Source organism: Diadema setosum, chromosome 22, assembly GCF_964275005.1.
Source record: "Diadema setosum chromosome 22, eeDiaSeto1, whole genome shotgun sequence".
Lineage (NCBI taxonomy): Eukaryota > Metazoa > Echinodermata > Echinoidea > Diadematoida > Diadematidae > Diadema > Diadema setosum.
The window spans coordinates 20,135,648-20,150,622 of record NC_092706.1 but is presented as its reverse complement, the minus strand read 5'-3'; the positions used below and the strand labels follow the sequence as shown (position 1 = coordinate 20,150,622).

Here is a 14,975-nt window from a genome sequence, read left to right as displayed (position 1 = left end):
CACAGGTGTTACTGCAACCATACCCAAACTCCATGCTAACTATGAGACCAATTGCTGCAGGTTTACAAATGTGAGCTAATACCTTTAAGGGTTATCCCCTGTTTATTCTAACAACTCAATGACAGACAATCTCACCCTATGATGAATACATTGCAAAAGGCTGCGCAGCTTTATGACATCACACATAAACTACATCATACATCAGTGACAAGGGAAGGCCTCCATTAGGAAGAGACTGCCAATGATGGCGCTATTTCCATATTCTGGTAGCGTATTCATGTTCCTCATAACAGTCGTTTTGTTCCAGTGGTGTTTCCTGCAGGCTAAGATATTCGTGAGTAAGAGAAGTTGCCTCTACTCCAGCATGGTGGCAGGGCATTTTGTCTACCTCCCTAATGTCTTGGTAGACGTGATATGGGTTCTCCTGTTGAGCGGAAAGAGTTCCAAGTTTGGATTTGTCAGTCAAAGGGCAACTCACTGTGCTGGAATCAGCTCTGGTAGGGTTCAATGAGAAACCACGATCGGTCTCCCGCGGATGCTGCAGCTGCCTCTCATTTGAGTGGTCATTTGGCTGGTTTGAAGCTTGTGAATGTCTGTGCCTCCTGATGTACACAAAGAGAAGAAGTAAACAGAAATAAATCGAAAAAAACAACAAGATTTTATCTAGTATTATTCCAGCAAAGATATCCCATGTTAAAGACCTTTTGACATGTTTGTATCCGGAAAAATACAAAGTTTCTAATTACATGTTTGCTTGTTTGTCTATTGAACAGTAATATTTTTGAGTGAGAGTTTAAAATGAGACAGAAAAGATTCATTGGAATGCCTATTACACGTATGGGCCATACACATATACAGAAAGAAAAAGAGTTTTCGTTAACACCGAAAACACAAACGCAATATTTATGATCACGAATGTGCTGAAATGTCTTATGAAGAAGGGGAAGAAGATTGCCTATTTAACGATACGCATTCCATTAGAAGGAAACCGGAATCCTCTACTTCTCCCTATCCACGAATACATTAACAAGTGTTTGTCGGGTTTTTTCCTTGCTTTTTGTTCTTGTTGCTTCTGACTCACCGTTTTCGTAACTGGTTACCGTGAGCAGTGGATAGTACGAGGAGTGCGAAAATGACAGTAAGAGAAGCTCCCAGGATGCATACAATTACTTTGGTCTGATGAGCATTGGCACCTGAAAGATGAATATGTCACATAGGTATAAACTTCAGGAAAAAAAAAACAGGAAACGATTAGCGTGAAACACTTTATAATACAGCTTTTTCTCTGTTTATTCAGAAGATCATGGTATCAGAAGCTATATGGTGCAGATGAAAAGCTGATTGATACATTCTGTCAGAGGGATGACTTTAAAAGAAACGTCTTTTCTGCTATCCGTGCTACCTAACATACCCATCTTCATGTTGTACTCTGACACTCAACGTTCAAAGACTTGTGAATTGTTTGCCAAGTGGCAATGCCATGTTATCATCATTTTAATAACTATATGTGTGTGCGTGTGTGTGTGGGGGGGGGGACTGTGTTTGTACATGTAGATAATTTATAACGTTTGCAAAATTAGGACTGCAGAATTTCATTGTGCGTACCTCTCTCATAAAATTTTCAAGCCACTTGAAAGGAAGCGAAACATGCAGAGGAACGTAACGTAACCATTGCTGAGATCAGGAATGAATCATATGAATTGTATGAATAAGAAGTCCAGTAGTACATGTAGTATTCATCATCATGTTTAATTACTTTTGTATCTGCTATAGTTGCTAACCAACAACGTCATTTGTTTATAGTATCCAAGTAATGCAAGTGATCCACAAGAGTGATGAATATCATCACCTCTTTATCCTAGTGGCTCTTATCATGTAGATTCAGTTTTGCATAGTAATACATTACAACAGAGAGACAATGCATACTGCTCAGGGCCGCTGAAGGTAAAAGGACTGTATAAAGCCACTTTATTAGGGTCTTCAAAAAGGGATGGGGAAATCAGAAAGAGAAATTCAACAAACATGACTTTCAGAAGGTTCCGTGACGAATTCCTTCGCGTGGGGGGGGGGGGGGGATGAGTTGAAGAGATCTATGATCCATGCTCCCCCCCCCCCCCCCCGCTCAGCCCTTACAGCTCTCATTAAGATTTGAATAAATAAATGAATGAATAAATAAATAAATAGATAAATAAATAAATACATAAATAAATATCTGTGTGCACACAGTAACATCCAGACTTGATACAGTAACCAATGAGTTTGTTCCATAGTTATCACTGGCATGTGTTGGCAGACTGCAATGAGAATAGTAGATATGAGGACAGACTGATTCTGTGCATTTGCTCATCTTTTGTAACTGAATTTGTATCTGAAAACAGTTGGGTCAAATAGAGCGTTTCAGGTATGATTGAATAATGTGGATATTACAGTAATGCCTTACTTCCTCATCTTGCAAAATAACTTCATTTAGACAATAAAAATCGAGGCAAAAATAATAATGAGAAACTCGACTCTGAAAGTGAGACAGAACTTTAAGAGAAAGGAGAACCAGTGATAAGTATCATTTATTACCTAAACACACAAACGTGACATACTTCAGAAGAGCTTTATAAATGTTTGAATGTACGTTACAAAGCCATTTCTGGCTTTAAAATTAAGACAGGAGGTTTTTTTTTAAGAAGTATCAGACGTGCAATTCCAGTCAATCCTCTGACTTTGTTGATTTTTACCACTTCCTTTTACAATTAACAACCTCGCAAGAACTTGAGTGATTCCAGTGGTGTTATGATTTTGACATTTACATTTTTACTACGTCATAATCCTACATGTCCAAACATACCTAAGATGGGCTAGAATTCACTTCACTACTTACAGTTTTTGAACCATCACACAAATGCATGTGACAGAGAGGATTTCCATTAGGATATCCAATTCCCTGTTTAAATGGTGCGATGATGTATTAATCACAACATTGAAGACATCACTGGATACTTTATTATAGATTTTTGGGTGAACGACGTGAGAGATGCAGAAAACAATTTCTCCCTATTCAGGATGCTTCATGACAACCCCAGCGACACAACTCACAGAATACAGCATTAAACAGCCTTTTATACTTTAACGTCAACATTTACAGGAAAACCTGAATTTTTTTGGTCCCTTTGAAGTTCTCAATTGCAGTTATCATTACTTTATTATTTATGTGTAGGAATGTGTCTGTCTGTGTGTGTCTGTGTGTGTATATGTGCGTGTTTGTCCCAATGTTAGTTAAATAGTGCTAAATAAATATTTCTTGTCGAGTATAATGTTTGGTCGAGATTTTTTTGAGGAATTTCAATAAACTAATGATATCAAATGATTACGATTACCGTATAACATATGCCTCATGCAACAGTACTACTCAAGAAAAGTATGAATCGATTTTTTAATTTACGCAAATTTGCAATCACATATACAATTCATTTCGCTTATAATGTGTATAATCGGCCTCTGTCTTCGTTTATGTTTAGTGCACATTTTATAAAGTTTTATTTTCCACAAAGATAAAAGACCATTTATTGAAACTTTCAGAAAAGATCGTTTAATCGAATTCATGAAAAAGTGGGGCTTTGGATAACAGATATGTGCAAAAGTATATACGTCAAACATCATGTTACATATAATGAGAAATACGTCAAACATCATGTTACATATAATAAGAGATCTAACTACTCACTTTGTAATCAATATTCAACTTGCAATGGGAATTCAGGGTCATTTTACAATTTCTCTGAAAAAAAAGAGTAAAATGTTATGACATTATCTGCTCACTCACTGACATATCTACATTTACTGTTCAAAAAACAGTATGTGAAAGTTAGCGTAATTTCATAACATGCAATATTTTTGTCTGATTATGATCACAGTTTCACAGTTGTGTTTATAAAATTTTACTCTTTTCATAAGAATAACTATAAAGTATTAATTCCACCTAAAATGAAGCAAATAACTTTCCTGTTGACACCAATACATACGGTGACAATGCTTTATTATATAAAGCGTCATAATGGGATGCTATGGTGGGATACTTCTTCTCGTGATATCTTTACATTGTTTTGGAAATATGTAGCAATGTGTAAGCAGTGTTTAAGAGGTTGTATGAAGTGTTTTGTTTTGTTTTTTTCGTGAAGGTTACAACCCATAGTGTATGATATGCATCGCTCCTAAATATTTAAAGTATGTAGTGATGTTCGAGTCAAACTCAATTGTGATAACTTTTAACCCTACACGTGTAAATAATAAAGCGGAGGAAACCCTTAACCCGTTTAGGACGTGTCCCGAGTATACTCGGGTTGACATTTTCCAGGCTGTGGACTAGTCCCGAGTATACTCGGCTGAGAGAGTGAAATGAGCACGCATTTTTAAACTTAGAATTTCACCAACAATACGATGTCTATGTTAAAAATGAATTCTATTTTGTGGGACTACATACATCAAAGTTGCCATTTGTGGACAGTTTGTGACGATTGGTCATATCTTATGTCTATAAACAAGCAAAATATTGGCAAACATGAGCGCAATTTTCACGACATTCAGTCCTTCGCAACGGTTGGGAACCTGACCTATGACGAGCGACCACGCAGCCGCACGCTCTGGCGATCTCATTTGCATTGTTATGCAAATTGCCATACTCAAGTGAAAATCGTGCGTGCGGCGGTCAAGACCGTAGCGTGCACGCACCTATCTTACTAGCACACATGTACATGATAAAGTATTGTGACATACTACTTCGTGTATACCAGTACTACGTATAATGTCGTAATTATTTCGGCATATGAAAGCCATCTCGGCATGGCGACCTGATTACCACTGTTGGCATGAAATATTGGCCTTCTTTCGAAGCCGAGTCCTGGGGTTTACCAAAAATCGGCAAATTGAATAAATTCAAAAGTAAATATTTTGCGTGTCCCTGCATGTGATGTGTGTGAATGTTTGTGTGTCTGTGTGTTATCATAACAGCAATTTGTTTGAAGGGTTTTACTGTCATGAATGATATTCTCATTATATTATGAAATCGTTCAAAAAAAAAAAAAAAAAGAAACCACTTGCCCAAGATCAAACCGAGTAAAGGTTGTACTGTATACAAACAACGCAAGAGTCGATAGTGCCACTTTATCGAAGGCGTATACTAGTATTCATCATGGCGTAACACAGCGTCACATGTGTACGTGCTATGGGCGAGAATATTTTGAATAGACCAGCAGGGATTATTAGCATAATAAAGAAGGTCAAAGGTCGATTACTGACAGTCTTTTCTTTTCTGTACCGGTCCATAGAATGCACGTTAGTGATGTGCTTCACATCTATTATGTAACCTCTTTTTGTAGACCCCAATAACTTTATGGTTGTTGGGAATCGAATGTGCAAGTTTTCATGTGCATGTTCCAAACATTTATTATGGAAATTGACATGTAACAACGAAATACGCTGCAATAAGAGAATAAACAAGACCTTACAAAAAACATACAGATTAGATAAGATTATCTCATATTATGTTGATAGTGACAATGGTGATTTCGACTGTTTGGTCTTTTTTTTTTTTGGTTCTATTTTTGTATGAATTCTTCATAATGCTGTAGTCGCTCAATCATTTCAACGTTTAGAAATCTGGGTCTTTTAGTCCATTTCTTTCGTAAGTTCATAAGTCAAAATGATTTTGCGATCATTGTGTTGCAAGGATTTTAGCCATATGCGACTGGTTGTAGTTCAGTCTATTTTCAATCAGTCGAATATAACAACTCATGCCGAAAAAAAAATATATTTTTTCATTCAAATTTGTGGAAAGCGCTCAAAATTTGCGAAGCGGTCATTCAATTCTGCGAAAGACGGAGATGCGATTACGGAGCGCTTCAATTGTAACACTCGACTTTTGGGGAGCAAGGTAGTTCGAGCAATAAGAGTACGAAATGTTCTTCGCTTCAATTGATGTAATTAATTTTTAGTGCTATCACTAAAGTGGTTTAAGCATTTATTGTGCATGTGTCTTCTCTCTATCTACCTCTGCATTTAGGTACATGCATTCATTCGAATTATAGACTTCATCAAATTACGTTGCAGCATTTTCATATTCATAAACGATTGCAGCAAATGCTCGTTTCCTTTATACATTATGCATATTGAATGAAAATAGTACTTTATTTTCTGTCTCTTATCGGGAATTGTTGGTATACACAATAGAATAAATATTGATTTACACTCTTGACAGAAGAGAAGATCATTTCAGCGGAATTTAACGTCTGTTATGAGAGGTTGAAGAATGTCAGGAGAAATGTCGTATATTTCAACAAACATATTGTTGACTTCTCCTTATTTTCTGAAGTGATGTAACGATGTTATAGGCCTTCCAACCTGTGTGGCATGTGCTCGCCATTCTTCCGTGGTCATGTCGACTTCTTCTGCTTCAGCTTTTGTTGCTAAATTGAATGAACTTCTCCGACGAACTCGGAAATGCTACCTGCGACTCTGCTTGGGGGTGGGGGAGGGGGAACGCTCTCTCACATTGAGACGAATGTGAGTTCTCGATAGGCATTCTAAATTGAAGTGTGTTCATGTTACATCTTTGAAGTAATAGGATATAGTGAAAGGAAAACAAAGCTATGTGGACATCTTCATGGAGCTATATTTTTTGTTGGCGATTTTGAAACATCAACTATGAAATTGAAAGACAAACATACACAAAAATGACTGCAAAATCTTTGCATAACGTTGTACCATTTTGTACTCTCGATTTTGCCATTTTGCTTTTCCTTTATAATACATTTGCTTCGATTGGTGCTCCTTCATTTTATCTCATTACTTTCCTTTCCAGCTATCCAGTTCTTCATTCCCGTCTACAAACGTGCAGATATTATCATTGATGGTGGCCATCACTTCTCCAAGATATAAATTTGTCCGTATTGTTTACACAATCTAAAAAAATATTACCATAACACAGATTCTATAGGCAAACCTAGCCGTGTGTTTTGTTTCAAACAATATTTTATTTCGATTCCATCATCCATCGTTGATTACAATTCAACATTTAGTTGTGTTGCTTGCTGCGTGACATTTCAAACGTATATCAAAATATTACAAAATAATTCTTAGGACTGTCATTGTGTCAATTTCTGATTATTCTACTATACAATACACAGCAACTGCTTCACAAATATAGTCATCCCCGCAATAATAATAAGATCAATTTTTGATAATGCCTAATGGGTCAGCAATACCAATATGTATGTACAATACACATTACAAAATATATCCATTGACTGCGTCCTGTATACTCGTCACAGCAGTAATTATTAGATAATGAAATCAAATATTGCTGAGGGATCAAACAAAAGGCCTGCATACCTATGTATCAGGGGTCAACAAAAAGCCTACATACCTATGCACACACATACATACAAAAGCTTTACAAATCTACGTGATCAGTGTCTGTACATAATCCATACCTATAAAACATTACCCCTTCATCGCTCACCCGTATAACCTCATCAACACTTCCTCCTCTAGAAAGGCATACTCCAGGTATACCTCACTCCAGCACAGATACACACACATATGTGCACACACACACACACACACACACATACACACACACACACGCCCACAAACACCGAACCTGTTCACCAAACAATCAACAACAAAAAGCACAAAAAGGTAGCAATAGATGCGAAGTAAGAATCATCGTGTCATTAATTGATTCCATTTCCTGCTGTGCAAGGCCAGCGTACCTCGTTTCATTGCTAATTTCCTTTCTTCTTCTCGACTTTCTAACATTCTTTCTCTAATTTCTCTTATCAATGGGGGCCTGCTCTTTTCCTTCGAAAATACAAATATCATCCATTTTATCAATAATATCAAATGGTTTATGAGTTGCCCTTTTCCAATATCCTGCGTTTTAATACCAACATGAACAGATTGCCAATCTAACTTTTGCATCTGGGGTAAAACAAAAACTTCACTACACAATTTCCAAATCTGATTGACTTTCCTACAATAAAAAAACAAATGTTCATAAGTCTCAACCTCAGAATAACAGAATGTACATTGGTTATCTCCTACAAAACCAAAAGAAAATAACTTAGCTTTTGTATATATCAAACCATACAACATTTTATATTGAAATTCACGCAGCTTACAATCAAGAGTAGACTTACGAGACCTTAGAAAAGTCAATCTAATATCTATTTCCTCAAAATTATATAAACCAACTAAATTGTTATATGCCGATGATGTTTCAATTCCATCCCTCATCAATGCTTTATAAATAAGTTTTGACGTTATATCCTGTTTATAATATATTTTATTCTGCAAATAAAATTCAATTTTCAATTGAGTATCCTCCATATTCATTTCTTGTTTTAATGTACCCTTCCATGATGACGGTAAAGCTAAAAATATTTCAAATATTTTTCCAATCATTTCTTCACTAAATCCTAATCTTAAAAACTCCCTTCTCCCTTTAAATTCCCCATTTACATCTACCAAATGATGAACTTTATATACATTCCTAAGAAATAACTCTTTATCAAATATTGTATGTCAATCAATCAAAATAAATTTATTATTAAAAATTACCTCATTCCTTTTTTAATCCTCTTTCAGAATCAAACTTCTACCTCCCATCCAAACCTGCAACATATCATTGTAAAATTCTGGTAAAGTTAACCTCAACAACCCTAAAATCGCCGTACTATAAAAAATCAAAATACCTCCCATCGATTTAGTGAAAAACTTAAAACATAACTTCCACTTCATACTATGATCCCCTAAAATCAAACGCTTAATCCACATTATTCTTTGTGCTTTAATAAACACTCAAAAATTAATGAACTTTAATCCTCCCCTATCATAATCTAAATACAAAATATTCCTTTTTATTTTATCTCTACCCCTCCAGATAAAATCAAACACCACCTCATGTAACTCCTTAAATACTCAATCAGGTGTTACCATGAGTGAAGAGATATAAATCAGCTTTGGTAAATCAAAAATCTTTACTAATTGAACTTTCCCCATCAGCGTTAAATCCCACTGTTTCCACCATGATAATAATCTCTTCATCTTACTCAAAATCTCCTTATAATCCATAACTTCTTTAACATCAGGGTTCAGAGAAAAATATATTCCTAATATTTTTACCACATGTTCTACTCTACCAAAAGGCAACACACATTCCTCCCTCGGAATACCTAATAACAACACATACGTTTTCTCATTATTAACTTTTAAACCAGAAATTTGATAAAATACATCAAATAATCTTTTAACCTCCTCAACATTGTGTAACATTACATTTCGATTGCAAAAATGTGTTCGGATTACCATCAAACAAAATTTAAAAGACCACCATATTTCTCTTCTCTCCCCCCCCCCCCTCAATCTCTCTCCCTCTCTTTCCAGTTATCCAATTCTTCATTCCCATCTACAAATGTGTGGATTGAATATCATCATTGATGGTGACAATCACTTCTCCAAGATACTTTGCCTGTATTATATATATATATATATATATATATATATATATATATATATATAAAATCTTTAAAAATGTTGCGATAACACAGACTACAGGCAAACCTAGCTGTGTATAACATTACATTTTTTTTTTTCGTTTGCAAAATTGTGTTCGGATTACATCCATCAAACAAATTTCAGAAGACGAATCATTTCTCTCTCTCTCCCTCTCTCCCTCTCTCTCTCTCTCTCTCAATCTTTCTTCTTATCGCTTATACTCCAATGTTTCGTCTGAAGACCGGAAGAGCTCATAAATGTTCTACCAAATATATTAATTCAACAAAACAATAATCTTTCCGGCTAGTGATGACTTTTTATCATACATGTCCTTTCACTGTGTGAAATCTTTTTTCATGTGATACGTAGTGAACAATATCTTCCCGGCACTACGTTAGAGTTATAAGTCAATTGTAAGATTGCACATAAAATTACCTGCATTTAACCCCCTACAGTGGTATCACAAATGCGCTCGTTGATCTCTTTTATTCATCCCATGGAAACCTCAATCATATAATTATGGTCGAAATCTGGAGGCAGTCATGATGGATAATTTCAGAGAGCAAATTTCTTTATACAAAAAAATTTCGGGCCGGCTGGCAGGTACCGCAAAAGCATGGATTTTGCAGATTTAGCCATCATTAGTTGTCAAAGATAGCAAGAAATATGCAATGATTTATTTGAATATTGAACATCCCATAAGGCTCTTGTCAACATTATGAAAATTGTTGAAACAAAACCAAGAAACAAACAAAATGGTGAGACACAGCGTAACATGTGCGCGTGTTATAGGCAAGAATACCTTAAATAGACCAGTTGCCGAGAGTATCAGGTTACATTGTACCTCCATGAATAGACAGGATTTTGATACAAAAACATTCCTAGACGCGCTCGTAGACGCCATCTGAAAAGTCGGGGATTATGAGCATTAGTAAATGGAGAACATCAAAGATCAATTACGGACAGAGAAAGTTTTTTTTTTTTTTTTTCTAAACCGGTCCATAGAATGCATTATTAGTGATGCCCTTCGTATGTATTACGTAACCTCTTTTACGGACCCCAGTGATTTTATGGTTTTTGGGAATCGAATGTGCAAGTTCTCATGTGCTTGTTACCAACATGTATTATAGAATTTAAACTTCGACAATGAAATACGCTGCAATAAAGCGAATAAACAAGACATATGGCAGAAGTTCTTTTTATCTCTCTCTCTCTCTCTCTCTCTCTAATTTAGCATTCGCCAGAAATTGTAAATAAACGTTATGATGTTCGGTTTTTGATGTTTGCAGCATTTCAAAGAAGCAGTCCAAACAAAATTATATCTCGTATTACGATGATGTCGACTGTCTAGTATTTTTTGGTTCTAGTTTTGTATGAATTCTTCATAATATGCTAATTTTTGGCCCTAGTCGTTCTGTCAATTATTTATATACGTTTAGAAGTCTTTTTTTTTTTGTCAGTTCATTTCTTTCTTAAGTTCACAAGTCAAAATGATTTCGCGATCATTGAGTTGCAATGATTTTAGCCACACGCGACCGTTTTGTAGTTTAATCTATTTATAATAAGTCGAAAACATAGGCGCCGGAAGTGGGGGGGCAGGGGGGGCGGCCGCCCCCCCCCCCCAATCCAAAAAGTGGGGGGGCAAAACGCATTTTTGCCCCCCCAAAAAGCCCCCCCCCCCCCAAAAAAAAAAAAATAATAATAATAATGATAATAAAAATAAATTAATAAACAAATAAAATAAACTAAATATGTATATATACATGTATTATATATATGAATAAAAGGGGAAAAATATGGTTACAAACGGCAGCTTTTGGACTGTAAAATGTCACAATTTTCAAGCTCGCTCGCTTCGCTCGCTCGCATCCAGCAGTTGAGCCCGGTGCGCCTCCCCCTAAATTTCTAAAGCGAAAAACATAGCTACAACGGCAGTTGTTGGACTCTAGAATGTCAAAATTTTCAAGCTCGCTCGCTTCGCTCGCTCGCATTGAATCGTTATGCCATTCTCGTAATGTTGCTGACAGTAATTGCCAGTAGTTGCGCCCGATGCCCCCACCCCTTAATTTCCAAAGCGAAAGATAAATATAGCTACAAACGGGAGTTTTGGGACTGTGAAATGTCAAAATTTTCAAGCTCGCTCGCTTCGCTCGCTCGCATTGAATCGTTATGCTACTCTCCTAATGTTGCTGCCAGTAATTGCCAGCAGTTGCGTCCGATGCCCCCTCCCCCTTAATTTCCAAAGCGAAAGATATAGCTACAAACGGGAGTTTGGGGACTGTAAAATGTCAAAATTCTCAAGCTCGCTCGCTTTGCTCGCTCGCATTGAATCGTTATGCCATTCTCCTAATGTTGCTGCCAATAATTGCCAGCAGTTGCGCCCGATGCGCCCCCATTTATTTCAAAGCTACAATTAAAACTCCAGTTTTGGAACTGTAGAATATCAAAATTTTCAAGCTCGCTCGCTTCGCTCGCTCGCATTTTATTGTTATGCCATTCACCTTATGTTGCTGACAGTATATAATTTGTCGATCGCTTCACACCGTCATTCCATAATCCATGTAAGGAAAACTTACAATGTTCCTCAATGACTGCGTTGTTGAATGTATCACATTCCGTAATGTATAGTAGTCCCATTATTGCTCACGCACACACGCACAAGCATACAGACCGTCAAAATGACTTTATGGTTCCCCCACGTTTCGACCCACCATACGCCACTTTACATAGATATATATATATATATATATATATATATATATATATATATATATATATACATATATAGGCTATATAAATAATAGATGTGTGTGTGTGTGTGTGTGTGTGTGTGTGTGTATGTGTATATTGTGTAACATATGCATGGTCTAATCTTGAGCCCCCTCCAATGTTTGCCCCCCCCAATCCAAAACTGCTTCCGGCGCGCCTGGTCGAAAATGGCAACTCTGTGTCGAAACACATTTATTTTTTATTCATATTTGTAGAAAGTGGTGATACAATTTTGCGAGAGACGGAGATGTGATAACCCATCGCTTCAATTTACACTTTATCACTTTGTTTAGGAGCAAGGTATTTCGAGCAATAAAAGCATGAAATGTTCTTGTCCATCTCTTGATGTAATCAAATGTTTTCATGCTGCTATTGAAGTGGTTTATGCACTTATTGTGCCTGTGTATTTTTTTATATATCTTTCTCTGCATTTAGGTAGACCTACATGCATCAATTCCTTTAGACTTCGTGAAATCGCATTGCAGCATTTTCATATTCATAAACGATTGCAGCAAATGTTCGTTTCCTTTATACATTATGTTTATTGAATGAGAATAGTACTTCATTTTCTGTCTTTAATCGGGGGATGATTGGTATACACAAGAAAACAGATATTGGTTTACACTTTTGGCATATTACTAAGAGAGGATCGGTTCAGCAATATTAGCCGTCTCTTATGAGAGGTCGAAGAATATCGGAAGAAATGTCGTTTATTTCAATAAACATATTATTGTCTTTTCCTTATTTTCCAAAGTGATGTAATGATTTTAGGCCTTCAAACCTGCGAGTGCAAATACCGTCAATCCTAATGTCAGAATGTAGGTCTCGGGTTCGAATCCCGATGGAATCCCATTTTCTTTGCTCACTTTTCCACTAATAATTTATATTCTTTCTGGTCAGTTTATTCTGTCTTTATTTGTTACAAACTCAAGAAAGCTGCATCACTTCGGTGATCCCTCGCATTTATCCCCAAGTTGAATTATCCTTCGGGTTTATGCCAGGTTCAAGTGTGTGCGTGTGTGTCACACACAAACACACTACTATAGCTTCTGACCACCCGAGCATTGAGAATTAAGGGTTTCTGGGACGAACACTGCACTAGGGCTTTCTATAGCTCAGTCGGTAGAGCACCGGTCTAGCAATCCGGAGGTCTCGGGTTCGAATCCCGATGGAATCCCATTTTCTTTGTTCACTTTTCCACTAATAATTTATATTCTTTCTGGTCAGTTTATTCTGTCTTTATTTGTTACAAACTCAAAAAAGCTGCATCACTTCGGTGATCCCTCGCATTTATCCCCAAGTTGAATTATCCTTCGGGTTTATGCCAGGTTCAAGTGTGTGCGTGTGTGTCACACACAAACACACTGCTATAGCTTCTGACCACCCGAGCATTGAGAATTAAGGGTTTCTGGGACGAACACTGCACTAGGGCTTTCTATAGCTCAGTCGGTAGAGCACCGGTCTAGCAATCCGGAGGTCTCGGGTTCGAATCCCGATGGAATCCCATTTTCTTTGCTCACTTTTCCACTAATAATTTATATTCTTTCTGGTCAGTTTATTCTGTCTTTATTTGTTACAAACTCAAAAAAGCTGCATCACTTCGGTGATCCCTCGCATTTATCCCCAAGTTGAATTATCCTTCGGGTTTATGCCAGGTTCAAGTGTGTGCGTGTGTGTCACACACAAACACACTGCTATAGCTTCTGACCACCCGAGCATTGAGAATTAAGGGTTTCTGGGACGAACACTGCACTAGGGCTTTCTATAGCTCAGTCGGTAGAGCACCGGTCTAGCAATCCGGAGGTCTCGGGTTCGAATCCCGATGGAATCCCATTTTCTTTGCTCACTTTTCCACTAATAATTTATATTCTTTCTGGTCAGTTTATTCTGTCTTTACAATGTAGCGAAATAACAGAAATCTCTTCCGTACTTCCGTTGGGTTTGGCGGCAACGTCCGTCGTCCCGTCAACCGTGCGGTCTTTACCTAATATTAAAGTTTGCTCCACAGCTTTTGCTCTACCGGATGAACAAACCTGTGTGCTAGTGAGTCATGATTTAAGGGTTACTCTAACAACTCAATGACATACAATCTGACCCTATGATGAATACATCGCAAAAGGCTGCGCAGCTTTATGACGTCACACAAAAACTACATCATACATGTAATTACGCGCGTGTATTACGCAATAATACTTTGAATAGACCAGGTGGCCAGAGTATCAGGTTACATTGTACCTCCATGAATAGTCAGAATGTTGATACAAAAACATCCCTGGACGCGCTCGTAGCCGCCATCTGAAAAGTCGGGGATTATGAGCATAATAGAGATGTTCAAAGGCCGATTACAGACAGCCAGTTTTTCTGCACCGGTCCATCGAATACATTATAATGAGGTGCTTCGTATGTATTATGTAACCTTTTTTACGGACCCCAATGATTTAATGGTTGTTGGGAATCGAATGTGCAAGTTCTCATGTGGTTGTTACCAACATTTATCATAGCATTTATACTTCGACAATGACATACGCTGCAATAAAGCGAGAAACAAGACATATGGCAGAAGTTTTTTGTTCTTTTCTATCTCTTTCTCTCATACGCTTAGCATTCACGGGAAATTGTATATAAAAATTACGATGTTTGATATTTTGATGCTTGCAGCATTT

General features: G+C 37.0%; 1 pseudogene; it reads right to left on the bottom strand.

Moving 5' to 3' along the window:
- Positions 1-250: 250 nt before the first annotated feature.
- The window catches only part of LOC140245197 (uncharacterized), a 30,125-nt pseudogene continuing 15,400 nt past the window's right edge, over positions 251-14,975 (bottom strand).